The following is a 12721-nucleotide window of genomic DNA, read 5'->3' on the forward strand; positions in this document are numbered from 1 at the left end:
CTGCCCCGCCTGTCTATATCAGCGTTATCTAGATCTAGATTCATGTCTACGTCTAGGCAACACTGGTGGCGTTGTGCACAGCAGGCCATTGTTACACAGCCAAGTATTTGAAGGGCACAGGCCCTGTGGGAGAGAGACAGGAGCCAGTAACAGGGGGAGAGATATGGCAACACAGTGAGCTTGATAGAGAGCTAAAGCCCATAATCCCACTGGTTCAAAACACAGTGCGCTCTTTCCCCAGTGTGCAGGGTCTAAACCTTCTGTGTGCGTGTGCATGCAAGGCCAAAAAACAAGGCGTGCTGATAAAAGCATCCCTCTGCCTTCCTCCTTATCCATCTCGCTCAGAAAACAGAAATAAAAATAAGGGCAGCTGCTCTCACCGCAGATCTCTGGCACTGCGTTTCCAGCATGGCACACACACAAACAAACACATAAACACACAAACTGTAGGTCTTGCCCCCATTGTGGCTCAAACTCAGTGAGGTGCATGTAAACCAAAACATTGCTTTTAAAAGAGCATTGCCTCAAGTGCAGAATGTATGTACTCTGATGGAGAGCTTTGCTTGTGATCTGGCTGCACTCCAGCACACATACTACGCATATAAACAAGAGATACAGGCCCGACGTTCATCCAACCGATCGATGCCGGGGGCTCAATGCATCCTGGGTAACTCGGCCAATCCGAACGTAACGCTCCTTTGATGGTATAACATTTTTAGATGTTTTAATGTTCTGTCAGGAGTTCACTGGGCTGCATCCCAATACGCCTACTAATAGTATGCACTGTAAGTATGCACTTCACTGGTGAGGGGGGAAGTACGGACTGCAAAAGAGTTTGCCAGTATTTGTTTACCTGCCCTCATGTTGTTCCAAATCTGTATGACTTTCTTTTTTATGTGGAACACAAAAGGATATATTTTGAAGAACAAAACAATACTGGACCCAACTGAATTTCATTGTATGAAAAAAAAAAAAAAAAAAAAAAATCACGACAAATCAATAGCCTAACGAAACTCGTACAGCCCAACTGATTTAATAGCTCAGCTTTGGCTAATGTTCTAGCAAGGTTCTCTCAAAGTTTTGAACAGCAAGTTATTAAAAAGTTTGCTCAGTTATCTGGCCTTTTATACATTTCTTAAAACGTTATATAAAAACTGGACATTTCGAAAGTTAAGAGAAAATTCAGAAATAATGTTTTCATAACTTAATGATAAGAAAAAGATCGACAATACAAGCAGTTTTTCAGCTAAAATTGTGAGCAACATTAGCCGAATGTGTACAGATAACTATTATAGTTTGGCTTTGTATTTTCAACATACTTAAAATTGGGATGCACTAATGTTAATCTTGCGTACTATTTAGGATGCAGTGCTAGTGTCATGTGACACACTTTAATGAGAGTCATATCAGTTATTTGTGTCCTCTTTCTGCATCCAAATATGCCTCATTCACTGTCACAAATTATGCGAAATGAGTAGAATGTCATATGAATAAATACATTCTGAAGTGTGCTACTAGAGAACACTTTTTTTACTCATAAGGGATTGAGGAACCAATGCAAAGCGGTGTACTGTGAGCCGAGCAACTCTTTTTAAGTTCTTTAAGTATCAAGAAAGATGTTCTTCGTGGTAAAATTGTAAATTTAACAAGTAAATTGCTGAACACACGGATCAAACATGGCAGATATAGTAGGTGCAGGAATGTATTTACACCTACTACAGACGTGCTTCATAAATGGACGAGACACAGCGAGCAATTTTGCATTTAAAAGACGCCTAATAGCTGTCTAAACACAGCCCAGACATCTAGGCTAAAACAAGGCCAAATTTGGGCTGAAAATGTAATAGATGTCTAACCATAGCTCAAGAATAGACACACGGGCTATGCATAGGACATGTCAAAGAAATGAAACCAAACACCTTGTCACTGTTGACTTTGCTTACATGATGGAATATCATACATTATTTTGGCAAAAACAACATGTAACCAAATTCAAGGTTATTTTGGCTAGAAGTGGGTTACTCACAGCCAGACTATATCGGGTCTATAGTTAACCTAGATGCTAAAATGATGGCTATTGCTTGCTGGGGAAGATCGTTGAATTAGGTACATGCTCTGAAAGTCTCTTTTTTTCACTTCTTGTACTGGTATCTTTAGCGAAAGGCAAGTGAAAGTCGCAGTCTCTTTTTAATCAGACAGTCAGCAAAACTAAAAGACAAAATGAACAATTGCATTGTTTGCTAAGTTGCAAGCCAGAAGATTTCAGCGTGGACTTCACTGGCCTTTCCTCGGAGGAATTGCAGTGAAACTGAAGATAGCTGAGCCACAGATGAAAGAGACACAGAAAAGAGAGCGCGAGGGAGGGTGAAAGAGCTTTGTATTTGTCACTAAATTGGATTAAAGATTTAGCTGGCATCATTTGTAGTAATGTATGCAGAGTTAAACGCTGCTCAGAAGCCTCTCTCACTCAAAGAGCTTTAATACTGAAACCGAACAAAGTGCATTCAGCCACGCTGAACACAATCTCCATGGGATGAGCAGTTTCCTTTTAATGTTACCATAACTACACTTCACTGCACTTTTGGCAAATTTCCCACCCTTTGAAAAATGTTCAAAACGCCACTGTTTCTCTCACTGTCTAATATAAGAAGAGCACTAGACAGTCTGGAGATTAGTTCAGCAGTTTTATTTCCCATTAATTGCTGTATTGTTTTGTCAGGCTCACACTGAGAATACATCTGTGATCGAGCAGAAGCAGCTCCGCGATGTTTTCAGCACGCACAAATGAAGAACGGGTGATAAAAACCAGAGAGAACCGATCAAAAGCTTTAGACAATGAATCCAGACATTCAGAGAATCGGCTTTGCGTGTCATACATGCAGTTTAATGCTTGACAAAGACGCCGTATTTACTTCGAAAGAGATGTACCTTGTTAATCTGACTTTTTGAAAGATGTAGACAAAGCGGACATGAACGATATGCTGATAACTTGCTCTCCTCTCTGAGAGCGTCTGACTACTGCATAAATTGTAAATGTCTGTGTTTTTCTGTTATATTTCAGGCTAATTGTTTTCATTTGAGTGTCTCAAGTGTTTTATTGTTCTTATGGATGATTCGTTGTAAGCTTTTAGTTGGTTTTCTCTGCGTAATAGTCAAACGAGGATGGAAAGAGCCACACAGAAGAGGTTCAACATCAGATCTGATTCAACATCACTTTAATAAAGGTGAAATAGGCTTTCTTCACACTTTTACCTTTATCAAGCTCTCTGTATGTCATGTTCAAGAAACCAGTTTGAGATGATTTGAGCTTTGTGACATGGCGTGTTATCCTGCTGGAAGTAGCCATCAGAAGACGGGTCATAAAGGGATGGACATGGTCAGCAACAATACTCAGGCTGCGGCGTTTAAACGATACTCAGTTGGTACTAAGGTCCCAAAGTGGCAAAAAATTTCCTCCACACCACCAGCAGCCGTTAAGGATTCATGCTTTCATGTTTTTTATGCCAAATTCTGACCCTACCATCTGAATGTTGCTGCAGAAATCGAGATTTATCAGACCAGGCAACTTTTTCCAATCTTCTATTGTCCAATTTTACTGAGCCCGTGCAAATTACAGCCTCAGTTTCCGGTTCTTAGCTGACATGAGTGGCACCTGGTGTGTCTTCTGCTGCTGTAACCCATCTGCATTCAGAGATAAACAATTTCTTCTGCATGCTTCAGTTGTAACGAGCGGTTATTTGAGTTACTGTTGTCTTTCTATCAGTTCGAACTAGTTTGGCTATTCTCCTCTGACCTCTGGCCTCATCAAATGATCTTTCTCCCACAGAACTGCCGCTCACAGGATATTTTCTTTTTTGGACCATTCTCTGTAAACCCTAGTTCAAATGCTAAAGAAAAAAATATCTGATAGCAATGTACTTAAAACGATTCTAATAAAGAGAAGCTACAATTTTAAAGTGGCTTTCCCGATGCTGGTGGGTGAACAAATAAATGGTTTATGATTCCATGTGCGAGAAGACTATTAGAAAAGAGAGAGAGCGAGAAAGCTTTAAGGGGGGATGGAGGAGAGTGTTTGTGGTTTGGAGGGAGAAATGCAAATAACCGTGAACGTGGAAAAATAACAGCGTGAAAATTCAACTGTGCAGAAATTTCTCACAAATCAAACTTCAAGCACCCAAAATTGTGCCATCAGCACTCCGCCCATAAGCCGAGCGGTGTCTGACTTCATTAAGGCTCGCAAGCGAAGGTGCAGCTGCACATGAGTGTGTTTGATTAACTCTGCAATGATTTCTGACTTAATCAGTCAGAAGAACAAATTCAGTGAGCAGGAAGCCTTTTATCAGCCAGACTCACTCACCTGCACATCTTCCTGCCTTTTAGCCAGCAGCAAATTAGCAAACCGACGGCTGTCAAAAATGAATAATTGAACTACATTTACAAGATGAAGTCTAGGCTGGTATACTAAATACATTTTTCTGTATTTGCTTAGTTTAGACTAGATTTACCACTTGAAGGGATTTATTTAGTAGTTAGCATATTAGTTGTTTTAAAGGCATCACAAGGATTTTTTTTTTTTTTCCCAATGTACTATTACTGTTTTTCTCAGTCGTTTTTCTTTGGTACATTTCTCAAATCATCCTTAGCATTTCTCAAAAGAATTCATACAAACAGCTCCACACAATGGATTACCATCAAAAGCCTGTAACTTGCTCAAAATCCTTCTCAAAATTATGTCAATGAACATATCAGTGCCATCATAATGACAAATCCTTGTGTCATTGTTCACAAACAAAATAGACAAAATGCTTAGTCGGGTTGTCAATATAACAGTGTATTCTGTCAGTATTTTCATATGTAAACTACTGTATGGCTACGATTTTGATGTCAATGATTGAAAATACACAAGACTGCACTTTATGTGTATGGCATATATACATTTCAACAGTAAAAACGTACACATTATGTGGGATATTGATTGCTAGAGACCGGACAGGATTCGCAGTAACACTTTTACTGTTGGTCTGTCAACAAATTACAGTACTATATCATAGTGATATACAGAAAAAGACAAGACTGTAAAAGTTGTGATCTGAGAAATGTACCAAAGCGACTGAGAAAAGCGTACTTGTAACTCTTATTACTAAAACTTCCTCCTCAGTAAAAAAAGGTAATGGCTAATTTGGAATAGCATACTAGCATACTTCTGCATATAAATATTCATTTCTGCATATTCATTGTATAAATAGTTTCCAAATTCAGCCCTGAAATCGCATACTTTTAGAGTATGTGTTGCATTTGATGAAGAACTTGACCATCAATAAAGTGCATAATTGTAAACATCAAAACCGTGTAGTATAAATACAATCTGGACATACTAATCCTCCATGTTGATGTTACCAATGACGTCAGCCATGTTGCTGTTGCTTGCTATTAATGCCTCCTCCATGTCCTCATGTTACAGTAAATTGTCCATCAGATGGCAGTAGGTCATCCAGCTATTTATTTACTAATTTTTACTATACTGACACATGACTTCACTATGATTGCCACATGGCACCCAGTTGTCATCTTGGATCTGAAGGTTAAAAAAGGTAGAAAATTGTAATATATGTATTATATATAGTTACATTTCGGTGGACCTCAGCACTAAACTAATCGATGAAAACAGCAATAAATTTGTGAACTTCAGTGTTAAATTTGTATCAATAAATATAAAGTTTTTTTTTTTTTTTATTAAGGCTTCAAGCATCACAGTTTTCAGTGAGGTGATGTAAGAACACAAAAATCTGTTTCCAAACAAGGAAACTCCCACCTCTCCCCCATCTCTGTTGTCTCATATTGCAAATCTCATTCATTCAGAAATGTCTCACTTTGGCGACAAATCTCACTGCTGTGTCTGAAATCTATGCCGTCCTCCTTCTTCAAAGAAAGGACACATTTACTTGGAGGAAGGGGAATGTCTGAACCAATAAAGAACAGAGAGGGGTTAAACGGTGTCAATACCAGAGCCTTCTTTATCTGCTGCCTTTAGGTCAGCAGGGCGAACGCCAGCCGATGTTAGGCATTAGCCCTGCCATTCGCCCATATGTTGGAGCAAATGAGAGCTCAGATAAGTCATGGATCCAATAATACACCCAGTTAGATCTGACGTTTCAATAGGACTGACACTGGATGGTTCATTCTGATGGAAAAATATCTCATTGTGCAATGTTTTATAATGCATTACACACATTCACTGCAAAAGATTATTCTGTTCTTAATCAGTATCTTTGTGTCTCCAGCTATAAAACATGATTAAATGCAATGGATTTCCAGATCCTTTCATTCTCTGCAAAATTACACACTGGGGCAAGTTTTTGATTTATTTTATTGCATTGTTCTACAGTGCTCTACGGTGCAAAAAAAGCTTATGGTAAAATGTTAAAGCTTCAATAATATGTCTATACTGGGACTTAAATTAGTCAAAGGAACTTGAATAAGAATAAGAATTTGAAATGACTTTTAATATATATTTTTTGGGGGGGTTCTGAGCATGGGGCCCCTAAGGGGACATGGTGATGGAAAAATGATAATATGAGAGAAAAAATTATACTTAAATGCTTTAGCATTCACTTACAAAAGTATTGTGTTCCCCCAAGAAAATTTGTTTCCCCAAGAGTTTTTTTTTTTTTTTTTGTTCACAAAAGCACTGAAATATAGTTTTTCCTCCCACCTTAACTTATTTCTATCTCAAGAGTTTTGCAAACAAAGTTTCTTCCCATTTAAAAAATGTTTTACCATCACCATGTCCCTTTAGGGGGCGCCTTATCAGAGACCCAAAACTGTCAAACTCAGCAGGACATGATGGCTTAGAAATTTTTAGAGAATTTGTTGAATATAAATGCTTTTTATGTATGTATTTATGTATTTTTCAATCAGATCAAAGAAGGCAGTGTTTACTGTTCACAGAAGTCGAGTCCAAGCTGTAATTCAGTGTGGCGCTTTTTAACGCTAATGTGAGGTAAGATGTAAAGAGTTGAACATGACAAGGCTGTTCAAAATAAAAATGCTAAATAGGGTGGTCTACCGGCACAGCTTTGAGCCGGACGCTCATTTGTCCTCGTTTAAGATGATGTAGGCTATAATTAATAAATAGTTAATAAATTAAAACATTGGCTAAGTTTAAGCTAATAGTAGCCTACTGTATGTGACGTGTATTGTTTTGCTCTAAAATAGTTCCAAACAGAGTCACAGCAGAATGTTTGAGTCTCTGAGTCAATGATTCAATGGCCCATTCATAAAGATAGTGGCTCCGTCAGTTTGTGCGTAAATGTATATTTCTGATCAACGTTTTCCACTTATGATGTCATTTCTAGTGATAAATTACTATTGTAGTCATTCACTTAGTTTTCACCAAAGCTCGCTCTATTTGCTGTAGATCATTAAACTGTTACGGTGCCTCAGAAGTCTGTCCGAGGAACGCGAGGAACCTTCGTGCATAGGCGCATCCTGCAAAGTCATTGCCTCATACATTTTCGGGCAGCCAGTCACTTGCTTCTTCCTGAATGAATCAGCCGTTTTGAACCTATTGGTTGAATCAATTGAATTAATCTATGGCTGCGTCCGAAATCACATACTCTCTTAAGTAGGTACTAATTTTAAAGTAATTACTTCACAACTGCTAAAAAGTATGTTGTATATAGGCTAGTATGTATGAGTGTGTGTAGTATGAATGTAATCTGGATGGTCTACATTCACCATGCTGTCACGAATCACGTGACCTAACAGCATCAGTTGCGGCGATTCACTGCCATTCGCAAATCCTCTCCTGTGGCCTCATGGGATAGTAAAGTGTCAATCATATGCACACTTCAGTAGAAGAAGTAGGTCATCCGGGTACTTTTTGTTTACTCTTTTATGAGTGTAATACTGAAGTATGACATACTTCTTTTGTCACATACTGTTTTTTGCCTACTACAGTAAGTATGCGATTTCGAATGCAGCCAATGACTCATTTATTAAGACAGTGACTTGTTGCCACCTACTGGCAGTTTTAGTTTCATATTGAATTGAATTCAATACATTTTTATTTAAAACATTAAATGCACAATATGGAACTTTTTTGCTTTAAAAATAGCAAAAATCACTATATCTATGTTATATATATTTTTTAGTTGTGTACTTATTATCCCGACTGTTTCCAACAACTTTCAAACCAGGAGAAATTTTTATTTAATTCGAAGACACGGCACGTTTCTTTATTTCCGTTTTGTCGCAGTCAATGGCGTCATATCCGCGTTCTCCCTGGTTTCCGCTCGTGCTCCATAGCAGGCGCGTAGCCAGTAATGGGCCAGGGCGGCACTGGCCCACCCACATAACTCACTGGCCCGCCCAGGCAAGTTTGATCAAAATACATTTTTAGTTTATTTTTATTATTCAAATGTATTTAAGAAAATATATTAATATAAACCTGATTTATTGTTGACTGGTGTGTGTGTTTAATTCTGTTTCCGAATAAAATGCGTGAAAGCCTCCCTCCGGAACGTAATTGGTTGCTATGGTTGCTAGGGGTTCCGAGTCCGACAGGCAGACTCTCTAGGCGGCGGGCTCTGGCGGCCTTTAGTTCTTTGAAAAATAACTCTGTGACTGTTTGGACTATGATGAGATCATTTCTGTTTTTAATACTAAACCCAGGCACTTGCATCTTGTTTTGTAGAATGAAAACAACAAAGGTAGGCCAGTTGTTTAACTAATTTCCTTAATTTTTGCCCGTGAAGTGATTTAAGGCGAGACACGGCAAAAACATCGGGTTTTTTTTTCACTGGTCAATTTTAAGATTTTGGGCTATTTGTCTTCTTCAATGCATTATTTCAGACTTGTGGTGAAAAAAAAAAATCCAAAATACACATTTAGGTCTTTATTTTACTACATTTTGTCTATTTGCGTCTGTATATTTCTCCTAAATTCAACAAAAGTTGGCGTTGTTAATCAATATGCTGCACCGCGATCGCTTTCTGCACCTGTCATAACACAAACACCGTTGAAAAGCTCTCTACTTTCTCCTGTACACAATGCTGTCGGAACCAAATATGGTAAATTCCTTTAATCAGCAACCAATCGTGAAAGTACAATGGGGCATTTAACTCTAAAAGCGAAATCTCATTGGCTGATATCAATTTCTGACAATGTGATTCGTTCAGATGCATCACGTGACGTGCTCTGACATTTTGATGTGTGTTTTTGACTGTTTTTGACTGGGGTTCTGTTCAGTTGTTGGCCATAAATGCTGTGTTATAAGTTTTGATGTGTTTTAGGTGGTTTGTATTGTTGTTGCTGATGATTTGATAAGATATTGTGTCTGTAAATAGTTGTTTCTGCTAAAAAGTATGATTTTTTACATTACAAATCTTTAAATGCTGTTTTCTCAAAATTAGTTGTTTGTCATTCTCCAGAATAACTGAGGAAGTTTTATGGTAATATCTATTATTTTAAAATGTTACCCTATTCACCTGTCTCGCCTTAAGTTACTGGTGTGTTGTGTACTGTATAGCTGAATGCCTTATAGGCTATCCTACTGTACATTGTTTAGTTTAAATTAGTTGCAATTTTTTTGGCACAAAAGCTTAATTTCCACCAGGCTGCATTGTATATGGTTGATTTAACAGAAATTGGGGAGTGTGTTGTTATTCATTTCAAACCATGCTTATTGATATATTATTATTATTTACTTATTAATTATTATTTAAGTAATTTTTTTTCTAGGAAAAACTATTGGCCCACTCACTTTTTCACTGGCCCGCCCAAAATACAATTTCTGCCTACGCCACTGCTCCATAGTAACCAGAGCTATGAGCAGAGCCCTCTGATAGTAACCAAAGCGACAGATGTGGACAATGTAGTTCGCAATGGCTAGTTCCACGCTGTTGTTGTTTCGTTCAAACATTATGGACCATGGCAAGCAGACTTTGGATAAAAAATGAGAACTAAAACGAGAATCAATATCAGCGCGGTGTTTTTTGAGATGCCGAGAGCTCCCATAGACAGTATATAAACGAGAGCTCCACGTGCCGAGAATTCGACCGCTCCTACATGTACTTTATTAAACAGGTGAGCACATTTACATTAAACTAATCAATGTTATATAGTTCAACAATGATAAAATGTTAGAATATGATCTGTATGTTATTCTAATGTTGATCTAGCTTACTGCTAGTCTCATACAGACAAACTAACACATAAATTTCAACATATTGAAATGCAGTTTAGTGTGATAGTGTAATGTTAGACCAGGTGAAACAGCGCTGCGTAACCTCACAAGTTCAATTTCTCGAATAAACTGACCTGTGAGTTGTAATTCTGCACTCGCGTGTAGTTCGGTAGAATGAAATGTCCATATTCCTCTTATATCCGCGGGAGCTCGCGTCGCGTATGGAGCTGATAGCTGTCTCTTAGCAATCCTGAACAGCGAATATCACAGTCATGATAAAAGCATCGATGTATTCAGTCATCCATAAACATTATTAGATCGGTCGGCTTGACGTTGACGACAAGATCCATAGTTCTTAGCAAGTGTTGCGTCAGCAAACTACGCCTTTGTTATTGTAAAAGGTTAACGACCCCTAGCGGTGAAAAAAAATGACATACTGTACGTTTAATCTTTTTACATTTTTTATACATTTATAAACAGTCTGTGTAAATACATCTAAATGCCACTTCAGATGCAGCTTCTGTGCCACTTCTGCAGTGCAAATATGGATTTTGTCTGATTTCATTTGATTGGTAAATATTGTCTTATTATTCTAATTGCATTTATTTATTTATTATTCATTGATTAATTTTAATGAGCACAAAACATAATTTCCATTAAAAATGGTAAATATCATTTATATTTCTTCATTGTTATATTTTTAAGTTAGTAAGTGGTGTAAATAAGCCGCTGTGTTATGTTTGGTGTTTTGCAGACTGGGTACCGTGGGCCGCTCTGTGCCAGAAAGTCCAGGGCCACTTTTTAGACCCAGTCAACCCCTGCTGAAAACCAAGACAAAGATATTGGTTAAAAAGAGGATTTATCTTTTTGCAGTTTATTGAAAAAGGTTCTGAGCACAATCTCACACTTATATTCACAGTATCAGTGCACTGGCGAATAAGCCATCTGCTCGGGCCTGGGGGGCAGAGTTAAATCAACGTTAGTCCAGCGCTGGCAAACAACGCACAGCTATTGCCTCATAATTCTGAGGCCAAACATTCATCTTTCTCCTTCATCTCATTTATCTCTCTTATTCATTTCCTTCCTGCGTCTTTCTATCGCATTTTCTCTTTCCTGCAGCTCTCACCTGTGGTCTGTCATTCTCGCTGTCGGTCGGGTGCTGAGCCGCTTAGGTTCTGCTGTGGTTACAGAGGTGCTGACGGTGACACTTGCCGGCCCAGACCGTGCCCTACTTACAGAGACTGAGAGAGAGAGAGAGAAGGGAAAGAAGGAGGGTGGGTAGGCTAAAGTGTCAGCAGTGCGAGGTGCTCAGTGCTTAGATAAACTCCTGTGGGATTAATGGCCTAGTTAAAGTTGGAGCTAAAGAGGATTAGCCTCCTCGGAGAGGTGGCAATAGATCCAGCATGTCCTTCAGCGGTGGAGGCAGAGGAGGAGAAGGATGAAGAGGGAGAGGGGGGAATTCGCTGGTTGATACTGAGCATGCAAAAAAAAATATTGGTCAAAATGTCGCCTATCACCAAAGGTGGTGGAAAATGATGGCAAAGACAGTTGGGAGTGTAGCAGGTGTTCTAGCATATCGTGACTCCAGCAGTGATTTGATTAGCAGCAGACGACTGTGCACTGGACCATCTTCAGCAGTCGTGGCTGTTCATGTATGAGTGGATATCTGTGCATGAAGGTTATAAATTCTGTTGTATAATATTGGTCTGGTCTGAAGATGTGAACAAAAAAAGTATGTAGCATTAAATGGGGTATCATGTTAATACATATTACAAACTTTGCTTGATTTCCTTAGCCCAAACATGACCGATAATATAAGTCTTAACAACTTTTTTTAAATGTTATAGATAACACTGAAAAACAGATTTGTGTGCACAGGTGAAAAATGATTTTCATTTGATGTGTTAGCACAGCAGCAGTAAACATATGGCACTCTATGGCCATCTAGTGGTCAACAGAAAAACACTACCAAACATCTAGAAGCTAGTCTTGAGTTGAAGACTTTTGTATACTTTGACCATTGAACAAAATAATAATAATAATAATAATAATAATAATAATAATAATAATAATAATAATTTAATACAATAGTAGGATTTAATTTTTATTTTTATTTTTTTGTTGAACGAATCGTTTTTTGAATTCCTTCAATGAAATCGGTTCAAACGGTTCTTGGAATCAACAACTCATTTCTGATTCACTGAACCGAGAACCGTTTCAGTTGGACTTGTTAATGGTGAAAAAAAAGTGTAAAAACTGAAAGCCAGAAATGTCTATGACTTGATTATATGTGCAGTTTTATGAACACATATACAAAACTGTTAAAATTGCTATTTATTCGAGAAAAACTTTAAGACTTGTAAATGTCAGTAGTCTACAGTAAATGCTTATATTTAGATTTTATATCACTTTTTATGAGCTGAAGCTGACTTGGCACACATTAAATTTCAAACACATTAAGAAAAGACCAATATATTTTAGCCTGTTGAAAACGTTTTAGAGCTATGACGACATGATGCAAAAGAACTGCTGAAA

This window comes from Scardinius erythrophthalmus (assembly GCF_964197995.2).
Source record: "Scardinius erythrophthalmus genome assembly, chromosome: 5".
In the NCBI taxonomy this organism is placed as follows: Eukaryota; Metazoa; Chordata; class Actinopteri; order Cypriniformes; family Leuciscidae; genus Scardinius; species Scardinius erythrophthalmus.